The following is a 22,981-nucleotide window of genomic DNA, read 5'->3' on the forward strand; positions in this document are numbered from 1 at the left end:
AGACTTTGCCAAGGGAAGCAGAAAGAAAATATTTGAGTTGCCTCCTTCAGAACAGCTTGGCCTAGACACTAGCTCTGCTTCACTGTTGTAGCCTTGCTCAGGATGGGGGTATTTTAATTATTTGGGGAGGTCCCAGAGTGTTTGGGGGAGATTATGAGTCTGTTACCTTTTGAGAGAAAAGCTAAGAAATACAGGACTAGAGAATTTTTTTAGAAATGTGGGATTTAGGCATTTTATTTAAAGCAACAGGAGGGAGGTCTAAGTTTCTGAAAAGGCTTTTGTCTGTAAGAAGCAACATTGTTTGATCTCTCATTGTATCAAAGGGGGAGATGGTTGTCTTTTAAAAAATGTGTAGAGACCAAATACATCTGCTAAGGATGGGATTCAAACCCATGTGTTCAGAACACAACGGATGAGCAGTCCATTACCTTAACCACTTGGCCACCTCATCTGAGCTGATAGGAAATGGACAGGAGGAGAAATCTAAGGCCGGCAGAGATAGGGATATGATGGAGTTTTTAAATACTAAGCATAAGCAGGATCTGAATGAGGTCCCCCCTCACATCTAGTGAGGAGCTGGGGAAAGACTTCAGGAACAGACCGTGTTTGCGTAGACACACCTACTCTGCCTAGCTATGCAGCATGGTGGGGCCACTTCTCCAAAATGACCAGTTTGGATGGTGGTGGATTACAAATCACTTTAGGATTGAGTGGAGTGAAATGTTATTCTCCTTCCTGTATGAGTGAAGGGCAGCAGAACATACCTCGTCTGTCCTGATGCAGGGGTAGGTGGATGAGGAATAGCTTTTATTGGACTGCAGAGAAGTGATTGAGAACATGTCCCTAAACCAGTGGTCCCTAAACATTTCACACTGTGTCCTCTTAGCTATGTCTGTGGCCTCTCGGAAGCCACAGTTGAGAACCGGGGCTGGGAGTGGGGCCGTTGCTGGCTGAGGAGAGGGGTGCGGACAGGATTGAAGGGGTTGACGCCGGGCTGGGAGCCAGAGTCTCAGGCTGAGGACTGGGGAAGACCTGGGGCTGAGTGTTGCTCCCTCCCTGCCTTTTATAGGGGCTGGCTCGGGCCCTGAGGTGCTGCCATGAATCTTCCTCTGTGTCCCTCTAGAAGTCATGCCCCACATTATGGGGACCTATTAACACTACTCGCTAAGCAGGGGCGAGTGATGCCAAAGCCCAGGGAAAGGGAGAACAAGTGCGGGGACCCCAGCCCTGGAACCATGCCCCCCCGTTCTATCTGTGGCTCTGCCTCCTTCCACACCTTCCACCCATTTCTCCATCCACTGTCACCTCTGTTCCATCCCTTCCCCCACTGGCCCCACCCTATCACTCCTTTACCCCTGCCCCACTGCGGCCCCGAGACCAGAGAGGCTCTGTGCCCCTGATGCAGCCCCTGGGCCATAGCAGGGAGTGGGAGCTCCTTCAGCCCTGGGGCCACCATGGGGGAGAATTTTCCAGGGGGACCCAATTTGGCTAGGGACCCCAGTCATGGGCCCCACTGTCCCCTTGGCAATGCAAGGTTTGGGGAGGCTGAGCCCCCCCGAGCCTCCATTACGAGCTCAGTGGAGCTCGGATGATGTTCCTTCTCACCCCCCTGCCCCTGCTAGGGAAGGCTGCTGTGTGTTGTCTTTATGGCTGTACTTTTAGGGATGCAGGTTTCTCTGTCCCATTGTTCCAGGGGCCTCCTACTAGATTGCCAGCTGCTTTTCAACTGCAGTGTGGAGACTGTTTCTGTGTGGGGAGAGACAGTGTGTGTGTTGGGGAAGAGTGAGTGTGTTGAGCTAGGTAGGAGCAGATCATTATTATCCCTACTTGAAAGAGGGAGAAGCTAAGGCTGAGAAAGGAGAATTGACTTGTCTTAGGTCACACAGCCAGTTAGAGGCAGAGTTGGGAATAGGACCCAAGAGCCCTGATTTTCAAATTAACCATCGAATCTTGAATTTCATACACTGAATGACCTGAATAAAGTGCTCTCAGATGAGCTCCAGACCAACAACAGTGCACAGTAATTATTCAGCAAGTATTTGAGAACTCCAATGTTAGAGAGAATCATGAACTGCTCAGAGACAATTAATGCAGAGAAGCAGCAAAACTCATCAAACATAGAACTGGTTCTGACTAATTTCCTTGGTCTTAAAAGAGAACAAGGACCTGAGTCTCCTCCCTGTCAATAAACCCCTGCTCAGCCAATCAGGGTAGAGACTGAGGAAAGAAGGCTGAGGGCTCTCACCAGGGAGCCCGAAGGATGGACCAGGTCACTGGTGGGGACTAGTTCAGCCCCACATTTTTGGGTGGCGCTCCCACAATGGGAGCTGCAGAGCACTCCCCCGCAACACACACACACACACACACACACCTGCTAGTGTTGGGAGGGGAACAGGAGAAAGGACAAAAGAAGAAGAGACAAAGAAAAAGGAGGGAAGGATGGATGGAGGAAAAGGTGAAACAAAAAGGACAAACCCTAATGTCCCCAGTGATTCTAAGGGACAAAATCCCAGGTGTGGAATAAAATTCTGCCTCCTTAAGCTCGTGTTTTCCATGCCTAGAATTCACCTGTCACCAGATGGATCAGACTGAACAGGTTTCAAACCTCCAGTAGGCTCTTACCTTCTAAACAGGGACGGCTGTTTTCTAGTAAAATCACTGAAAGGGAAGGAGAAAACTTGCAAGAGGTTCCTCCTGGTGCTCACGTCCATGAACCTGAATACTCTCTCAGTCCTCAAAGAGAGACCTGGAGAAGGAGACTTGCTGAAGCAAAGCCACAGGGGTCTCTGAGGTTTCCCTGGCCCCTCGCCCCTGTCCTGCCTGGCTGATGTCAGCATCTCTCTGTGAGGTCACCACTTCCCCACCAATAGTCCTTGACCAATAGTCTGAGGTCCTGCAAAAGGCCTTTGTGATGTCACTGCCACACCCCTCCCTTGCTGTGTCAATGTCCTGCCCCTGGCCAGGCACTTTGGAGGTTTGAGCTACTCCCTGTGGATCAACCCACTCAAGGAGCATTCGTTCTAGGCAGCAAGCCGGCTAGACAGGAAAATATCAGATGCTGTTCCCAATGGTACACACAGTTTTTTTCGGAAATTAGTCAACTTTATGGCCAGAAGAGACCATCAGAGCATCTAATCATATAATCATAGAATATCAGGGTTGGAAGGGACCTCAGGAGGCATCTAGTCCAATCCACTGCTCAAAGCAGGACCAATCCCCAACTAAATCATCCCAGCCAGGGCTTTGTCAAGCCTGACCTTGAAAACCTCTAAGGAAGGAGATTCCTTCACCCCCCTAGGGAACCCATTCCAGTGCTTCACCACCCTCCCAGTGAAAAAGATTTTTCCTAATATCCAACCTAAACCTCCCCCACTGCAACTAGAGACCATTACTCCTTTTTCTGTCATCAGGTACCACAGAGAACAGTCTATATCCATCCTGTTTGGAACCCACTTTCAGGTACTTGAAAGCAGCTATCAAATCCCCCCTCAGTCTTCTCTTCTGCAGACTAAACAAGCCCAGTTACCTCAGCCTTTCCTAAGTCATGTGCTCCAGCCCCCTAATCATTTTTGTTGCCCTCTGCTGGACTCTTTCCAATTTTTCCACATCCTTCTTGTAGTGTGGGGCCCAAAACTGGACACAGTACACCAGATGAGGCTTCACCAATGTCGAATAGAGGGGAATGATCACATCCCTCGATCTGCTGGCAATGCCCCTACTTATACAGCCCAAAATGCTGTTAGCCTTCTTGGCAACAAGGGCGCACTGTTGACTCATGGCCAGCTTCTCTTCCACTGTAACCCCTAGGTCCTTTTCTGCAGAACTGCTGCCTAGCCATCCAGTCCCTAGTCTGTAGCAGTGAATGGGATTCTTCCGTCCTAAGTGCAGGACTCTGCACTCATCCTTGTTGAACCTCATCAGGTTTCTTTTGGCCCAGTCCTCTAATTTGTCTAGGTCCCTCTGTATCCTATCCCTGCCTTCCAGCGTATCTAGCACTCCTCCCAGTTTAGTGTCTTCTGCAAACTTGCTGAAGGTGCAATCCACACCATCCTCCAGATCATTAATGAAGATATTGAACAAAACCGGCCTCAGGACCAACCCTTGGGGCACTCCTCTTGAAACTGGCTGCCAACTAGACATGGATCCATTGATCACTACCCATTGACACAGACTATCTAGCCAGCTTTCTATCCACCTTATAGTCCAATAGTCCAGCCCATACTTCTTTAACTTGCTGGCAAGAATACTGTGGGAGACCATATCAAAAGCTTTGCTAAAGTCAAGGAATAACACATTCACTGCTTTCCCCTCATCCACAGAGCCAGTTATCTCCTCATTGAAGGCAATTAGGTTAGTCAGGCATGACTTGCCCTTGATGAATCCATGCTGACTGTTCCTGATCACTTTCCTCTCCTCTAAGTGCTTCAGAAGTGATTCCTTGAGTACCTGCTCCATGATTTTTCCAGGAACTGAGGTGAGGCTGACTGGCCTGTAGTTCCCCAGATCCTCCTTCTTCCCTTTTTAAAGATGGGCACTACAGTAGCCTTTCTCCAGTTATCCAGGACCTCCCCCGTTCGCCATGAGTTTTCAAAGATAATGGCCAATGGCTTTGCAATCACATCCACCAACTCCTTTAGCACCCTTGGATGCAGTGCATCCAGCCCCATGGACATGTGCTCGTCTCCAGTTTTTCTAAATAGTCCCAAACCACTTCTTTCTCCACAGAGGGCTGGTCACCTTCTCCCCACACTGTGCTGCCTAGTGCAGCAGTCTGGGAGCTGACCTTGTTTGTGAAGACAGAGGCAAAAAAAGCATTGAGTACATTAGCGCTTTCCACATCCTCTGTCCACTAAGTTACCTCCCTCATTCAGTAAGGGGCCCACACTTTCCTTGACTTTCTTCATGTTACTAACATACCTGAAGAAACCCTTCTTCTTACTCTTAACATCTCTTGCTAGCTGCAACTCCAAGTGTGATTTGGCCTTCCTGATTTCACTCCTGGATGCCTGAGCAATATTTTTATACTCCTCCCTGGTCATTTGTCCAATCTTCCAATTTTTGTAAGCTTCTCTTTTGCGTTTAAGACCAGAAAGGATTTCACTGTTAAGCCAAGCTGGTTGCCTGCCATATTTACTATACTTTCTACACATCAGGATGTTTTTTCCTGCAACCTCAATAGAGATTCTTTAATCCTTTAGAGGATTGGAACTGATTTTAGTGGAGTCACATGTTTGCTAGGTTTCTATGCATTTGCACAGGAGAAGATTGAGTGTTGCCATTCATTTCAGGGACCTCTATTCAGTGGAACTCCTTAACTTAGCAGAAATGCAATTACTTTTGTTGAAGGAAGAGGTTTATAAAGGGGTACTTGGGTTTGAACCAAGGACTTCTTGGCTTGACGTCAAACACTCTACCACTGAGCTACACCCCCATGACTGCTATAGAGGTAAGTCAGTGATCTTAAAGATTTTGAAGGACAGGCCCTGCCTCAGATGTCTCCTGTTCTCTTCCCAGACCACAGTGCTTTTAAAAATGGGGTTTGATTAAACTTATAGATACATGGAGACACCACAGCTTGCACACCCACCCACATAGCTTCCCCCCATGACATAGCTACCACCTCTCGGGGAGATGGATTAACTACACGGACGGGACAGCTCTCTCTCTTCTGCTTAGAGCATCTTAATTCTTTATGAATAGGTAGGAAAGAACTTCCTGAATGGACAGTAACCAATTATCAAATATTGCTGGGTCTGCATTCAGTATGGGTAACTGGTCATATTGGGTTGGATGAGTAGGAGCATTGCCAGCAGATCGAGGGAAGTGATTATTCCCCTCTATTTGGCACTGGTGAGGCCACATCTTGAGCATTGTGTCCAGTTTTTGTGCTCCCTCAACAGAAACAAATTGGAGAGAGTCTAGGGGAGGGCAACAAAAATGATTAGGGGGCAGGGGACTTACGAGGAGAGGCTGGGGGCAGGGCCACCCAGAGGGGGGGCAAGTGGGGCAATTTGCCCCAGGTCCTGCAGAGCCCCCATTTGAATATAGTATTCTAGAGTATTGCAACATTTTTTTATGAAAGGCGCCCCCAAAATTGTTTTGCCCCAGGCCCTATGAATCCTCTGGGTGGCCCTGCCCAATCCACACACTTGACTCATTCTCCTCCCTCTGAGGCCCCACCTGTGCTCTGCCCTCACTCCTATTTGGCTACTTCCCACCCTTGCTCTTCCTCTTTGGCTGAGGCCTGCTGGTCCACCTTTTGCTTGCTCCTCTCCTCCCTAAAGACCTCCTTATGGCTCTCCACCCCCTACCCCAAGGTCTGCCTGCTGCCCCCACCTCTCTGCCCTTCCTCTGAGACTCACCCTGTCCAAACCTCTCTGCCCCCTCCCTTAAGACCAGCCATGCCCACCACTTGCAGCTCTCTGCCCCTCCCCTGAGACCCACCCAGTCCACCTCTTTCCTCGGTCATCTCTTGTTATTCCTTGAAACATCAAGGATGGAATAAAAAGCTGAGTTTACTCCAGGGTGAGGAAAGAAAGGAGCCACCAACCCCCTGACAAATCTCAGTGCCCCAGAGAAAACCTGCCCCCTGCTATTGCAATCCCTGATGTGCTGGGGATATGATGGTAAAGGAACTCTCTGAATGATCAAAGTAGGAAATGAACAACAATCTACTGGAACGTTATTAATCACAAACACACTCTCCTCATGCTCCAACCAGAAGGGAAATGAGCAGGAATTCTTGCAGTCAGGCAAGGACACACTTACACAATGGCACAGCAGTGTGTGTGTTGTAGAAGCTGGTCTGAGGAAACAACTGGAATTGATCACTCAGGGAGAACAGAACTGGAGTGTAGTGAGAAACATATCTCAAACAAGTAGTTGTGGCTGCGTGGTTAAAACACTGAGCTAGAAATCTTTTAGGGTCTCCCTATACAGGTTCAAATCCTGCCCACTGTGGAGGAAGTTGTGGTTCTTTACATTTCAACAGAGCTGAGCCTGCCCACTGTGGAGAAAGCTGTGGTTCTTTACATTTCAACAGAGCTGAGCCTTGTCTCACTCTCAAGCTATGTCTTCACTATTGGGTAATGTGGCTTAAAAGTGTTTTAATTAAACAGCTGTTGCATGGCCACACTATGCCCCTTGTGTCACCAGAGCACATCCAGGCTAGACTCTAGGATGGCCACAGAGAGCAGGGCACTGTGGGTAACTGTGCAACTGGCTGCAGGTGCTTTGGGAAGGGTTTGCAATGCCTCACAGGCTGGTACAGCATCACATGATGCAGGTTTCTCTATCCCATTGTTCCATGTGAATCCTACTAGATTGCCAGCTGCTTTTCCACTGCAATGTGCCTGGTGGGGTAGAGAGTGTGTTTGTGTGTGTGTGTTAGAGAAGAGTGTGTCGGCACGCTGTCTCTAATTTCAGACAGCTGCGAAAAGGAACCAGTCCTGAGGCAGGGGGACGGGGACAGCCCCAACATCAGCCCCCGTTTCCCTCACTGGCTCAGCTCAGCACAGCAGTCTCTGTCACACATGCACACTGCGGCCTGCTTAGCTCTGTGTCAGGGGTGCTGGAACAGGGGGTTTAGAGGGCCATGGCCCCACCACTCTTTACCGGCTGTTAGGACAAATGATGGAGTGAGGGGAAGGGTGGAGTCTTGGTGGGGGGAAGAGGCGTTCTGTGGGTGTGGCCTTGAGGGGAGGGGTGGTGTGAGTGTGGGTCCTTGAGGAAGGGGTGTCATGGGAGTGCCACAGTTCAGACAACGGTGCCCCCTCCCCACTGTAAGGAAGCTCCCGCCGCCCCTGCTCTGTGTTCATAGCACAGGAGAGAGCAGCGTCCATGGCAGTGATTTGCTCCCCGGGGCTCTGGCAGGGGGGCTCAGGTGGCGATTTAAAGGGCCTGGGGCTCTGGCCTCTCCAGGGAGCCCTGGGCCCTTTAAATCACGAGCCTGGGGAAGCCGGGCCGGGCTGGCACAGCGTACCCCCTCTTGCCAGTACCCCATACCGGACCAGACCGGCTTACTTTCACCTCTGGAAGGTCCTCACATGGATCAATAGCTAGTTAAAACCTGGGAAACAAAGGGTAGGACTAAATGATCAGTTTTCAGGATGCAAACAGGCAACTAGTGGTGTCTGTACTGGGACTATTCAACATATTGATAAACAATCTGCTAAACAACGAGGTGACTAAATTTGCAGATGATTCAAAACTACAGAGGATAGTTAAGTGCGAAGCAGCCTGTGAGGAGCTAAAAAGAGATTTCACATAACTGGGTGAAAAGGCAACAAAATGGCAGATGAAATTCAATGCTGATAAATGCAAAGTGATGCACATTGGCAAACATAATCCCAACTCTACATATAAAACGATGGGATGTAAAATAGCTGTTGCAACTCAAGTGAGAGATCTTGGAGTCACTGTGGATAGTTGTCTGCAAACATATACTCAATGTGCAGCAGCTGGCAAAAAGCAAACAGAATGTTGGGAGAGAGAAAATCTTATTGCCACTGTATAAATCCATGGTACGCCCACATCTTGAATGCTGCTTGCAGATATGGTCACCCCATCTTTAAAAAGATGTATTGCAATTGGAAAAGGTTCAGAAACGGGTATGGAGTGTTTGCCATATGGGAAGAGAATAATAAGACTGGGACTTTTTGGCTTGGAGAAAAGATGACTAAGGGGGGATATGATAAAGGTCTATAAAATCATGGCTGGCGTGGAGAAAGTAAATAAGGGAGTGTTACTTATTCCTTCTCATAACACAAGAACTAGGGGTCACCAAATGAAATTAATAGGCAGCATGTTTAAAACAAACAAAAGGAAGTATTTTTTCACACAATGCACAGTCAACCTGCAGAACTGCTTGCCAGAGGATTTTGTGAAGGTCAAGACTATAACAGGGTTCAAAAAAAGAGCTAAATCGATTCATGGAGGACATGCTCTGAGCCAGGATGGGCAGGGAAGGTGTCCCTAGTCTCTGTTTGCTAGGAGCGGGTGACAGGGGATAGATCACTTGATGATTACCTGTTCTGTTCATTCTCTTTGGGGCACCTGGCTTTGGCCACTATGGGAAGACAGGACACTGGGCGAGATGGACCCCGTCTGACCCAGTCTGGCTGCTCTTAAGTCCTTATGCTCCTTTCATACAGATGCCTGGGATTCTGGCGCACAATGTGTCCCTGAGGTCTCAGCCAAAATGCCCAGACAGGCAAACACTCTGGGCTCCTGAAGCCTCTGCCACCCACCTAGTCCCTGACCCTTGCTGCTGCTCCTTGCTGTAGAAGGTGAAAGGAGCGGAGGCAGCGCTGGAGCCTTCTGGGGATGCAGATCCGAGGCTTTGGGAGAGACACATTGTCTGAGACATCAGAGTGCTGTAAACCATGTAGCCACCCCCTCAATCAGGGGTCTTTTCCAGCCCTGAGTCTGTGCTACCGCGATCCCTCCCCCAGAACAGGGTGCCCACAGATTACAGCCTGAAAATAGACATGTGACACTAACTCCTGTTCTCCCTGACAGGGTCTGCCCTAGACCAAGTGGCACCCCAAGCAAGACATGTCTTCGGTGTCCCCCCCCAATATGTTAAAATTTTTCATTGCATTTGTAGCTCAGTACATGATTTCGATGTACAATTTTGATGCATGATTTTCTCTGTCATATAAGATGCTTAATTTGCAGGCTAGGTTCTGTAAACCTGTATTTATTCATGCCATATATAAGCAAATCAAACAAATGCATTTTCTTTAAGCATATAGAAACTTTTTAATTTTAATGATAACTGAAACGTACTAACATCTAGAAATGGAACTGTCACCAGCACAGGGCTGGCCAGTATTAAATAGTGTTACAGTAGGAGACAGCATTAGTATGTTAACCCCATTCCTTTAGTTGAAAGGTCGCTTCTCTCACCTTTCAATCATGAACTGAAGCGCAGCATTAAAGAGATCCAAAGATTGGCCAATGGCATTTTCAAGTGCTAAAATAGCAAGTGATGTCGTTCTCTCATTGGCCATCAGCGACTGAAGATGTGGTTGAATGAGCTAGAGCTTCAAGGTGAGGGTGAGTCTGTCTGCTGCCTTCCGTTGCGCTGCTGGGCACCAAGTCCCTGGTGGGCAATATGTGAAGTTGGGAGAAGAGAGTGGGGTGACAAGTGGTGGCAGGACTTTTTCCACCAGAGTCTACCTGCCCAACTTCCTCCTCATATTGCTGGGCCCCCGTCGCCTTCAGGTAACACAGGAACTAAGGCAGGAATAGGGTCAGGAAGCAAGTAAAGCCGAACAAAGAAGGCAAAAGTGAATCTTGTCTTCAGGGGTCACTCGCAATGACGTCCTTTTTCTGTGCCACAGCTGACAACAACATCCCAGGCAGAAAAGTAATAGGCCAAAAAGAAACCTAGCAGCTGCTGAAGTAGTTCAGTTGGGAGCGTGCTAGACTAACAGGCTATTCTATCCCCCTTTGTGCAGGGGTGGGATGTTTTCTGAGAGTGCAGCAGGGCCTTTAACTGCCACGAGTCCCTCATTTCAGGCTATGCAGGAGGAAAAGACAGCATGGGCATCTGCACCGAGTTGGCCCACCTGACCTTTCATTTTTCTCTTGCTCTTTGTCAGCAAGGGGAAGAAAAAGAAGCTCTCCCTCAAGCTGGAGTCACACGGGCGAGGTAAGGACGACTTCCTGAGTGCTGGCTCCAGTCCTCTGCTCTGCCAGCTGACCTATCGAAGGGCTGCCACCACTTTCTCTAGGTTTGTCCATCAGTCTGTGGAAGGGTGAGCAACAGCCAAAGAGATGGAGTTTCTGTAGTGTAGTGGTTATCACATTTGCCTAACATGCAAAAGGTCCCTGGTTCAAAGCCAGGCAGAAACATGCTGGTTTCGTTTTCCCAGATCCCCTTGCTGTTCAGGAAGGCGCTCCTCCTTCTGCCACTGGCCTGTCCCTGGGATAACTCCAAAGCCTGCATAACAGAAGGTGCTGACAGCAGTGGAGAAAGCACCTTGGTGTCAGGCTGGAGAACCTAGAGGAGTTAGGCATGTTACTTTTCAGATACTTGTGGCTTGGCCTCCTCTGCCCTTGGAGATTGGCTGGTGGACGCCGGCTCTTCCTGCTGGCCTCCTTTGCGTGACTTGCCAAAGGAGGAAGTGAGGCAGGAATGGGGCGAAAGAGGAAAGTCAAGCTGAGAAAGGCAGGGCAGAAACTAAGCACATCATTGTGGCTAAGTGGGGTTAGTAGAGCACCATCATTCATTCTGCAAAGCCTGGGGAGCTGTGGTTGGCTGCTGGGAGGCAGAATCCTATGCCTGCCTCTTGGCTTCCCAGGGATGGCTACTTGCAGCCCTGGAGAAGAAGGGGGGTTCTGGGTGAAAGGAAAACAAGCAAAGCTGAGTCCAAGCGGAGAATGGCTGCTCCTTTATGGCCAACCTGGGGGCATGACTGATGGTTTTAGAGGTGGAGGCTGGGCTGGCTGTGAGCAACTGGGATCCAGGAAACTCCCACCTGCCTTTCTGAGGGCTGAACCCATGGAGGTGCGGTTGGCTGCTGGGAGATAGACCCCTGTGGCTGCCTGTTGGCATCCCAGGGATGGCTCCTTGCAGCCCAGGAGAAGCGGGGTTCTGGGGGGAAGGAAAAGCAGCAGTGGTGAGGCTGAGTGGGCTCCTTTCTGGCTGAGATGGTGGGCTGTGGTGAGTCTGGGAGTTGCCTGTAAGCCATAAGTGGACATAGTGCAGTGAAAACCGCTGCTCCATTCTGGCCGACCTGGGGGCATCATGGACGACTTGGGAGTGGGGGCAGGGCCCTGGCTGTGAGCAAATGGGATCCAGGAAGCCCCAGCCTGCCCCTCCAGGGGCCGAGTCTTCTTCTTCTCTCCTGCCATGGGAGCCCAGCCTTTAGCCTGCCCAGCATGTGCAGCAGCTCGAGCATTAAGCCTTCCTGTGTGCATAACCTAACTACAGCCTAGTGTAATCAGGTGTAAAGTTTAGATTGTGAATTTATCTTTAATTTCCGTGGTAACTTACTTTGATCTTTTATTCCTACCACTTATAATCCTTAAAACTCCATCTTTCTGTAGTTAATAAATCTGTTTTATGCTCTACTTAAACTGGTGTATTTTGCTTGAAGTTCTTGGGAAATCTCAGCTCCATTACAAGTCTGGTTCATGTACTATTCACAGGGAGGGAGGGGTGGACCCTGCGTAACAAACTCACACTGATCAGGCTTCTGATTAAGGCAAGATGGTATGATCCAGGAGTGCAAGGCTGCAGAGCTGTGGGGGGGGCGACTCTCTATCATTAGAGTTATGAGTAGCTGCAGAAGCATTCATGTAATTCAGTTGGCTATGTCCCTACCTACAGATGTCTGTGTAAGTGCAATATCTGGCAGAGATTCACAGCTTGTCTCAGCATCACATGTGTGAGAGGGAGTCCAGATGGTGGGACAAAGGGCTCAGGGGTCCCACTGTTCAGGTTGCATCCCGGAGATCCCATCACAGACTTTCAACAACCACAGCGGGTGCTCACTGAGACAGAGAGAGAGATACCAAAATAGTGATCTCCAGTGCCAGCAGACATCAAACTATCTGGAATTCTGTGCGCAGAGAAGACCCTGCTAGTGGAAAATGCCTTTGAAAAAGCCCCTTCTGTCCCCAGCTGTGGTCGCTCAGTGCTCTGCGTTATGGCCTCAAGAGCCATGGATGCGAGTTGAGTTATGATGACCTTTTCCTTGTCTCCACGTTTCTTAGGTGCCTCCTTCCAACACTTGTCAGAAAAAATGACCGATTTCTTTTACAAGCATTTGCATTGCAATGCAGAGGCAGTCTTCTCTGCTTCCTCAAAAGATTGACCAAAAAGTGGGAAGAGTGGACACATTTGGCAAGGAACCACTGGGTGCTGCATCTCTAATCTCCACTTTACCTGGCAAGTGCCTCTGGGACTTTTCTCCCAACTGCTCCATTTTTCATCAGTGACAATCAAAAGGAAGACGACATGACATCTGTGTGTGGACATCCCCAGCGAATCACAAGGACGTGTGGTGCAGGCTTTTATGTTGCAGCAATTGCAGTCAAAGCAACCACCATGCCAACACCAGTCACAGCAGCCTTTTCATCAACTCCAGGCTTGTGATTTGATTCTTTCCAATGTTTCTCTCCAAAGAAGCCTTATCCTTAGCAAGCAATGACTTGGATACCAAGGGAGGTCTCTTCTGTTTCCTAGAAAGACACAGGAAAATGTGAGCAGAGGAGACAAAAGCCATAGAGCAAGGCACCACTGGGAGTTGAACCCAGGATCTCCTGTTTACTAGACAGGTGCTTTAGCCAGCTAAACCATGGTGCCTGCCTCATGAACATGCTTGCAACTGTTCCCTTTGATGGTCCAGGAAAACACCTGCAAATTCCAAACTACAGACACTCCCCTCAAGACTTGCAAGGAAGAACTGGCAGGCCAAGCCAGGATCTCCTGGTTACTAGGAAGACACTTCAGCCAGCTCTTCCCAAAGATCACTATCTAGAGACCTTTAAACAGCCTCTGTAGATGTTTACTGACAAAGAGATGCCAAAATAGAGTTCTCCACTGCCTGCAGCCATCACACTACCAGGAGTTCTGTGCACAGAGAGGCCCCTGCTGGTGGAAAAGGCTTTGGTAGAGACTCTTCTGACACCAGCCTGTGCTCATATACTGTTTAGCACTTTGTGTTGTGACTTCAGCATCCACAGACGCCAGTTGAGTTGGGGGACATTTTTCCTGTCTCCACATTTGCCTAATGGCTCCTTTCAACACTTGCCACCAAAAAGACTTGTTTCTTTTGCAAGCGATGTATAGCTAGGCAAAGGCAGTCTTCTCCATTTCCTCACAAGATCACCAAGCTGTGGGGAGAGAAGACACATTTAGCCAAGCTGGATACTGAATCTCCTCTTTATTCAGCAGGTGTCTGTGAAGGACATAAATCTCCACCGTGTAGAGGGCAAGAATAGGAGTTTATTACACACCGCACTGGCAGAGTGTCACCTTGCTTATTAGGCTCAGAGACACTGTTAATTGATTACAATAGAATATATAGATTTTCCATGGGTGGGGGAAAGTGATGGGGTAGGGAGTTCCAAACTCTGGGATAGGTTTTGTAGCAAGACATGATAAGCACAGTAGCCAAAGGTTAACAGGTTACATAATGTCTTCACCCATGGTCTCAAGTTAGCAAGTTAACATTTCATTAATACTTTGATAAAATGTTATTAGTATAAAATATCTGTAACCCTTCTGCCCCTCTGAGTTGGCAGCAACAAGGGCCGGGTTCAGTATCCAGGGGTTCCATTTCAGTAACACAATGCATAACCGGCTCGAGCACCCACCCAGTGACCTGGGACACTCACATACCAGACCCTCCTGGGCGCCTCTAGGAGGAAATACTTCCCCTCTCGCAAGCACGGAGTCTGAGTGTAGCAAAATCTTTTTTAATAAAGGAAGGAATCAATGCGGCATCCCATTGGAGAAACACCACAAACAGGGTTATAACACAAACCATAAACAAAAACCCACCTCCAAGTACGTTTGGCACTGTCCTTTTTCCGCTTAGGGTTTTAAGTCCAATCACCCCAAAGTCCAACAACCCAAAAGTCTCTGGTCAATGCCACCCCAGAGTTCAAGAGTCTATCTGTAGAGGTCCCTCCCCCCAGCCTGGGTAGAAAGGGGCACCTTACGTGGTCCGGGGCCAACTGCCCTGCCTCTCCGTGGGTTCTGCTTCCGCCTTCTCCACGAACTGCTCCGCTTTACCAGCTGCTTCATTCTGCTTCTCCAGCCGTCCTCAGGAACTGCTCTGCTCCACCAGCTGCTCTGCTCCATGAGCTGCTCTGCAAAACTGCTCCGCTCCACCAGCTGCTCTGCTCCATGAGCTGCTCTGCAAAACTGCTCTGCTCCGCTCACTGTGGTCCGCTCCACCCATCCCACAGCTACTCTGCTCTGCTGCCACCAGCTGCCCCGTGATCCGCTCCCGTCGTCCCTGCAACTGCTCCACTCCGCCAGCTGCTCTGTTCCACAGCATATCTTCAGGCTCCCCCACTAGTTAGCACAGTACTCAGTGCTCTCAGCTCAGTCATTTCAGCTCTTTTGTGATTTCAACTCTTAGTGATCTCAGCTTTTAGTGGGGGAGCCCCAGTGCTAGTGCATTATTAGCCCAAAGTGCATTCAGCTCAGTGACCTGCACATAGATTCCTGACAGAATAAGAAAACCAACTGTGACATTCCAAAGTGGAGAGAACAGGAGGTGCAACTGGTGCTCCTGGCTCCACAAGAAGACTATACCACCACACACAAATGCCTGCCTGCCTGCCTGCCTGCCTGCCTGCCTGCCTGCCTGCCTGCCTGCCTGCCTGCCTGCCTGCCTGCCTGCCTGCCTGCCTGCCTGCCTGCCTGCCTGCCTGCCTGCCTGCCTGCCTGCCTGCCTGCCTGCCTGCCTGCCTGCCTGCCTGCCTGCCTGCCTGCCTGCCTGCCTGCCTGCCTGCCTCTCTCTCTCAAATCTCTGGCTTTTGGAACCCATGTCCCTTGTCTAGCAAGTACCACCCACCTGAGGGTGAGCAATTTGTCACCAAGCAGTCCCACAGCTTGGCAGTATGGGATAGGGTAGGCGTGCCTATGCAAATACACTCTCTGAAATTCTTTCCACCAGATGTCAGTGTAGAGCTTATCCTGACTCTGCTTACATATCTATGCTGAATTCTGATTTGAGGTCCATAGGAAAGGAGCAACTCCTTTGATTGTCCTCCAGGTACATTCCTAGGGGTTAAAGCAAAGAAACAGTGAAAGTATATGACAATAAAGATTGTTTTCTGTGTGTCTGAAGGCAGGCATTGGTCCCTGGGAAGGGAGGTGGAAGGATGCCATATCTTATACCGACATCTGCCAACTTTTCATAAACTCAAGGTTGGATCTCTGGGAAGAATGTCTCCCTACAGAAGAGACTTACACAATAGGAACAGGGATTCTTTGTTCAATCTGCAACTCTGAATAAGACACAATTCTTTAGTTCTTAGTTCCAACACCTGGCAATTTGCTGACCAAGCCTATCTTAGCAAGCAAGTCTTTCTGTTTACCCAGCTTTCTTTTAGCTGGTCACTATTTGCTAGGTTTCTGGTCCCTTGATTATACTCTGGACTTTGGGTCTGGAAAAGAGCTGGCACAATCCATAGACCAGATTGTTATATAAAATGCACATGAATTTTAACCCTTCACATACAGTAATTGCAAAGTTATTGGTTCAGGCTTGTAGCAGTGATGGAACAAACTGCAGGTTCAAATCAAGTCTCTGGAGTCCATCCACAGCTGGGATGGGTCATTCAGTCCTTTGTACAGAACTTCAGTTTGTAGCAAAGTCCCTTCAGAGGTACGAAGCAGGATTGAAGACAAGATGAAGATGAGGCATCAGTCTCTTGCCATATGGTCTTTGCTTTCTTTGTCCCAAGGACACTCTATCCAGCACGTGGCATAGAAAAACATTTGAGTTTTGTCCATAGGCAGGTCCTTGCATACCTTACTGAGCCACAAAGCGTATCTGCCTTATCTCAATGGGTTGATAGTAGAGCTGATGGTCCTTAATGGGCCATCAAGCAGACTAGGCAGAACTGACACCAACTTGTCTGGCTGGGGTGTTCCTTGGAAGCATAGCACAAGTTTGAATACAGACAGGATAGAGCCAATATTCATAACATCAAATATAAAAATGATACACATCTAGAGATAGCATAATTATAATCAGCCAATCAGAATCTCTCCATAGACCCCTTTCACGACAATCTATCTATCATATCGGCTGCAAATATAGAACAGTGGTCACAATGGTGATCTATAAAGTTACAGATTATGTCAATAACATTACAGGAGGTGACACGGCATCAGTGAGACTGATATTGGAATACTGTCTCCAGTTTTGGTGTCCTCATTTGAAACAGATGTTGTGAAATTGGAGCTAGGGCAGCAAAAAGCCACCAAAATATTCTGAGGACTGGAGAAAAATGCCTTCTAGTGAGCTATTGAAAGAGCTCCACCTGTTTAGCTTATCAAAAGAAGATTGAAAGGTGACTTCACTGAAGTGTTGAAGTGCCTTAATGGAGAAAAAAGATTGGGTGTTAAAGGGCTCTTTAATCGAGCAGAGAAAGACATAACAAGACCCAATGATTGGAAGGTGAAAAGAGACAAATTCATGTTACAACTAAGCCCCAAATAGTCATCAACGAGGATGATTCACCACAGGAACAAGCTACCAAGGAAAGTGGTGGATTCTCATTCCCTGATGTCATTCAATGAAGACTAGATGCCTTTCCCCCAAAAGTAGCTATTGTGACATGTAGGAGGCCTGTGATATGCAGGGGGTAAGATTAGCTGCTCCAATGGTCTCTTCTGGCCATAAAGTCGACTAATTTCTGAAACACTGAGTGTAGCACTGGGAGCAGCATCTGAAGTTTTCCTGTCTAGCCAGCTTGCTGCCTAGAATGAACGCTCCTTGAGTGGGGTTACCACAGGGAGTAGCTCAAACCTCCAAAGGGCCTGGCCAGGGGCAGGATATTGGCACAGCAAGGGAGGGGTGTGGCAGTGACATCACAAAGGCCTTTTGCAGGACCTCAGACTATTGGTCCAAGGTGATGGGGGGTGGTGACCTCACAGAGAGGTGCTGACATGATCCAGTAAGGACAGGGGCGAGAGGCCAGGGAAACCTCAGAGACGCCTTTGGCTTTGCTTCAGCAAGTCTCCTTCCTCAGGTCTCTCCTTGAGGACTGACAGAGTATTTGGGTTCACGGACGTGAGCACCAGGAGGAACCTCTTTCAAGTTTTCTCCTTCCCTTTTAGTGATTTTACTAGAAAACAGCCGTCCCTCTTTAGAAGGTAAGAGGCTCCTGGAGGTTTGAAACCTGTTCAATCTGATCTATCTGGTTACAGGACACTTCCTTTCTCTGTACCTCAGGCTTCTCCCCATCTGTCCAATGGGAACAGGGACAATTCTCGAGCTCTGGGCGGTCGTGAGGCTCGGTGAGATAAGGGGCTTTAAAGTCCTCTGTGAAGGAGAAAGGGGAGTGTCACGGTGTTTTAGCACCAAGGAATTCTAATGTTTGCTAAAATGTCTAGTCTGCAGAAACAAGAAATGGTCGGGGCCAAACTTTTTAACCACTGCCTTTTTTGAAGCCCACTCAAGGATGTGAGTCCCTGTCTTTTAGGTACCCGGGGTTCTTTGCTAGCAGGAGAGAAGAGGTTCCTGCCTCTGTTTTTGTGGCTTTAACTAACCAAGTGTTGTGCCCCAGTTCTCGTCTGAAATCACTGAAAAAGAACATCTTCCCATCCATGAACAAGACAGGATCTGTCTTTCAAAGGGGAACAAAGAGACCCCTGGGACTTACAGACTAGCTAGCCTCACTTCCATAGCTGGAGAGATCCTGCAATACATTCTTAAACAATCCATTTGTCTGTAGCACCTACAGGATAATTTGGTTCTTAGGATTAGTGAGCATGGATTAGTCAAGAACAAATCATTCCAAACCAATCCTCTTTCCTTCTTTGGCAGGGTTCTGGGCCTGGTGGAGGTGGGTAAACAGTAGATGGGATATAGCTTGGTGTTACTAAGGCTTTTGACACATTCCCGTAGGACATTCTCACAGGCAAACGAGGGAAATGCAGTCCAGCTGCAATCAGCGTAATGTGGGTGCAGAGCTGGTTGAAAACCCGGACTCCAGGAGCCCTTCTCCATGTTTGGTTGTCCAATGGAGAGGGTGTACCTAGTGGGTCCGGCAGAGATCAATCCGCAGTCCAGTACTATTCAATATTTTCATGATTGATTTGGAAAATGGAGTGTAAAGCATGCTTCTAATATTTACAAGTGACATCAAGCACTTTGGAGAGCAGGACTGGAATTCAAAACACCCTTAACAAATTGGAGAGTTGGTCTTCTTGAGCAAAACTCCATAGCTGGGCCCCTCTCTCTAGATTGGGCTGAAATGAAACCCCAGAGCCAAACACTCCTCCTTGGCAGTGTGCTCCGACCTTGAATGGTCAGATGTTGCTTAGCACTGTCAGAGCAGCTTTTGCTGGGGGATTCTCCCAGCACTTTCCAATAGTGGGAAAGTATGAAATCTCCATTTGACGGCTGGGGACAGAGCCCTAGAGGGGGGAGCAACTTGCCCAAAGTCCCCCAGGAAAAGGAAAAGAACCTGCAGTGGAACCAATAGGAAATCCAGCAATGGAACTCAGGAGTCCTGACTCCCAATCCCCTGGTCCAGTCGCTGCAGCGGAGCACACTCCCTCTCAGAGGCAGGGAGAGTGGCCATGAGGGCCTGCTTGTAATTGCCAGCTGTGGGAGGGAGTGTGCAGCAGTGGTTAGCGAAGGGGCCTGGAAAGAAGGACTATGGGGTCCCATCCATACTTCTGACACTTGGTATGACTCTGAGCCAGTAGCTTCCCCTCCCCAGGCCTGTTTCTCATCTGAAGAGTGGGGGGTCTCAGTCCTGGGGTTTTGGGAGGCTCCAGGACGGTGTGTAAAGTGCTAGGATGTCAGGATCCTGGAGGCACTGTCACCCCCACACTAGGGAGGTGTTCTTCACTCCCTGCTGTTGGTCAAGTTTCTCCGTCCCTTGGCAATAAGATAGTCTAGAACCCCAACCAGGGTTATTCTATCTGCCACCCAAGATCCATAAACCTGGAAATCCTGGACGCCCCATCATCTCAGGCAATGGCACCCTGACAGCAGGATTGCCTGGCTATGTAGACTCCCTCCTCAGGCCCTATGCTACCAACTCTCCCAGCTATCTTCAAGAGCCAGTGACTTCCTGAAGAAACTACAATCCATTGGTGACCCTGCAGAAAACACCATCCTGGCCACTATGGAGGTAGAAGTCCTCTACACCAACATTCCACACAAAGATGGACTACAAGCCATAAGGAACAGTATCCCCGAAAATGTCACAGCAAACCGGGTGGCTGAACATTGTGACTTTGTCCTCACACACAACTATTTCACATTTGGGGACAATGTAAACCTTCAAGTCAGCGGCACTGCTATGGGTACTCGCATGGCCCCACAGGATGCCAACATTTTTATGGCTGGCTTAGAACAACGCTTCCTCAGCTCTGGTTCCCTAATGCCCCTACTCGACTTGCGCTAACTTATGACATCTTCATCATCTGGTCTCATGGAAAAGAAAACCCTTGAGGAATTCTACCGTGATTTCAACAATTTCCATCCCACCATCAGCCTCAGCCTGGACCAGTCCACACAACAGATCCACTTCCCGGACACTACAGTGCTAGTAAGCAATGGTCACATAAACACCACCCTATACTGGAAACCTACTGACCGCTATACTTACCTACATGCCTCCAGCTTTAACCGAGACCACATCACACCATCCATTGTCTACAGCCAAGCTCTAAAATATAACAGCATGTACTCCAACCCCTCAGGCAGAGACAAACACCTACAAGATCTCTATCAAGCGTTCTTACAACTATAATACCCACCTGCTGAAGTGAAGAAATAGATTGACAGTGCCAGAAGAGTACCCAGAAGTCACCTACTACAGGACAGGCCCAACAAAGCAAGTTACAGAATGCCACTAACCATCACTTTCAGCCCCCAACTAAATCCTCTCCAGCACATCATCAAGGATCTACAACTTATCCTGAAGGATGGTCTCTCACTATCACAGATCTTGGGAGACAGGACAGTCCTTGCTTACAGACAACCCCCCAACCTGAAGCAAATACTTACGAGCAACCACACAACACAAACACTAACCCAGGAACCTATCCTTGCAACAAAGCTCATTGTCAACTCTGTCCACGTATCTATTCAGGGAACACCATCATAGAACCTAATCACATCAGCCACACTATCAGAGGCTCATTCACCTGCACATCTCCAAATGTTATATATACCATCATGTGCCAGCAATGCCCCACTGCCATGTACATTGGCCAAACCACACAGTCTCTACATAAAAGAATAAATGGACACAAATCAAACATGAAGAATTATAACATTCAAAAACCTGTCGGAGAACACTTCAGTTTCCCTGGTCACTCATTTACAGACCTAAAAGTCGCAGTATTACAACAAAAAACCTTCAAAAACAAGCTCCCAAGAGAGACTGCTGAATTGGAATTAATTTGCAAACTGGACACCATGAAATTAGGCTTGAATAAAGACTGGGAGTTGATGGGTCATTACGCAAAGTAAAACTATTTCCCCCTGTTTATTTGTCCCCCTACCGTTACTCACACCTTCCTGAAAACTGTTGGAAATGGGCCATCCTGATTATCACTACACAAGATTTTTTCTCCTGCTGATAATAGCTCACCTTAACTGATCACTCTTGTTATACTGTATATGGCAATACCCATTTTTTCATGTTCTGTGTGTGTGTGTGTGTGTGTGTGTATATATATATCTATGTATATATCTATATATCTATCCTCCTACTGTATTTTCTACTGCATGCATCTGATGAAGTGGGTTTTATCCCAGGAGAGCTTACACTCAAATAAATTTGTTAGTCACTAAGGTTCCAAGGTACTCCTGTTCCTTTTGCATATAAATTAATGGAGATTAAGTCCATGAATGGCTATTAGCTAGGATGTTTAAGGAATGTTATCCCTAGCCTCTGTTTGTCAGAGGGTGGAGATGGATGGCAGGAGAGAGATCACTTGATCATTGCCTGTTAGGTTCACTCCCTCTGGGGCATCTGGCATTGGTTGCTGTTGGCAGACAGGATACTGGGCTGGATGGACTTTTGGTCTGACCCAATATGGCCACCCTTATGTTCTTATGAAGAGAGGGGCAAAGCCCTCTGACAGAGTTTCTGTAGTGTAGTGGTTATCACATTTGCCTTACACGCAAAAGGTCTCTGGTTCAAAACCAGGCAGAAACATGATGGCTTAATTTTCCCAGCTCCTACTTTCCTGTCCCTGCTGTTGTAGGAGCAGCAGTGATTTCTGTGCTCAAAAGGTCTGTTATACTTCCCCTCCCTCCCACTTTTGTCTCCTCTCCCTCTCTGAATGCCTGTGAAGTGGCTTTCCCCCTCCCGCTCCCTCCTGGAATGCTTGTGGGATGAAGGGGCTGGTTGAAGAGCAGAAGAGCTCCCAGGTAGACAAGGTGTCTGGGACTCTAATTAGGCAGCACTCACACCCCCAGGGCATGGATACTGCCCAAGGTGCAGTGTGACCAACCAGATGCAGCCAAGTCATCTCTAGTCGCAGGCCATGAGGCGCAGGCCCTTAAAAGTGGAAGGGGCCCTGTGCTCAGGAGTCACTCATAAGCTTGTACCTCCAGTGAATGCCCTTCGCCTGGACCTCCTGGCCAGTGGTTCACCACGTTGCATTTCATTGTGCCTCAGGAAGACTTACCTTCATGACACCGTCCATCACTGCACTGTGGGACACTTACCTTGCAGAATCCTGACATCTCCAGTGCCTAACCAGTCCTGGGAGCGTGAGTATGTGAGTGTGACACCCCATCCCCCTTCTTTTGAACTTAGCTATCTATCAATATAATAAATGTGCTGCTTTCTGCCAAACTCTAGTGGGTCATCAGTCCTCCCTACACTTACTAGTTGGCCCAATTTCAGGTAAAACTGCAGTAACCCCAACCTCTGCATGACAGAGGGTGGTGAATGAGCTGAGAAAAAGCCTTAGCATCAGCAGGGGAAATCTAGAAGTTCTGGGCCAGTCACCTTTTGAAGCCTTGTGGCTTGGTCTTCTCTGCCCTGGGAGGTTGGCCTATGGCGGCCGGCTCTTCCTGCTGGCCTCCTCTGCGTGATTTTCCAAAGGAGGAAGTGAGGCAGGAATGGGGCAAAAGAGGAAAGTCGAGCTGAGGAAGGCAGGGCAGAAGCTAAGCGCCTCAGTGCGGCTAAGTGGGGTTAGTAGAGCACCACCATTTGTTCTGCAAAGCCTGGGGTGGCACGGTTGGCTGGTGGGAGGCAGAATCCTGTACCTGCCTCTTGGCTTCCCAGGGGTGGCTTCCTGCAG

The 22,981-nt window shown here is 48.6% G+C and overlaps 3 non-coding genes across 3 annotated transcripts; 2 read left to right on the top strand and 1 right to left on the bottom strand.

Moving 5' to 3' along the window:
* Positions 1-10,787: 10,787 nt before the first annotated feature.
* TRNAV-AAC (transfer RNA valine (anticodon AAC)) lies at positions 10,788-10,860 on the top strand. The gene has a single exon. It is a non-coding gene; the product is annotated as a tRNA-Val (tRNA).
* Positions 10,861-13,244: 2,384 nt separating this feature from the next.
* TRNAT-AGU (transfer RNA threonine (anticodon AGU)) lies at positions 13,245-13,318 on the bottom strand. Its single transcript has one exon. It is a non-coding gene; the product is annotated as a tRNA-Thr (tRNA).
* An 8,494-nt stretch (positions 13,319-21,812) lies between these two features.
* Positions 21,813-21,885, top strand: TRNAV-UAC (transfer RNA valine (anticodon UAC)). Its single transcript has one exon. It is a non-coding gene; the product is annotated as a tRNA-Val (tRNA).
* Positions 21,886-22,981: the final 1,096 nt, after the last annotated feature.

The sequence above is a fragment of the Gopherus flavomarginatus genome, chromosome 23 (assembly GCF_025201925.1).
Source record: "Gopherus flavomarginatus isolate rGopFla2 chromosome 23, rGopFla2.mat.asm, whole genome shotgun sequence".
Classification (NCBI taxonomy): domain Eukaryota; kingdom Metazoa; phylum Chordata; order Testudines; family Testudinidae; genus Gopherus; species Gopherus flavomarginatus.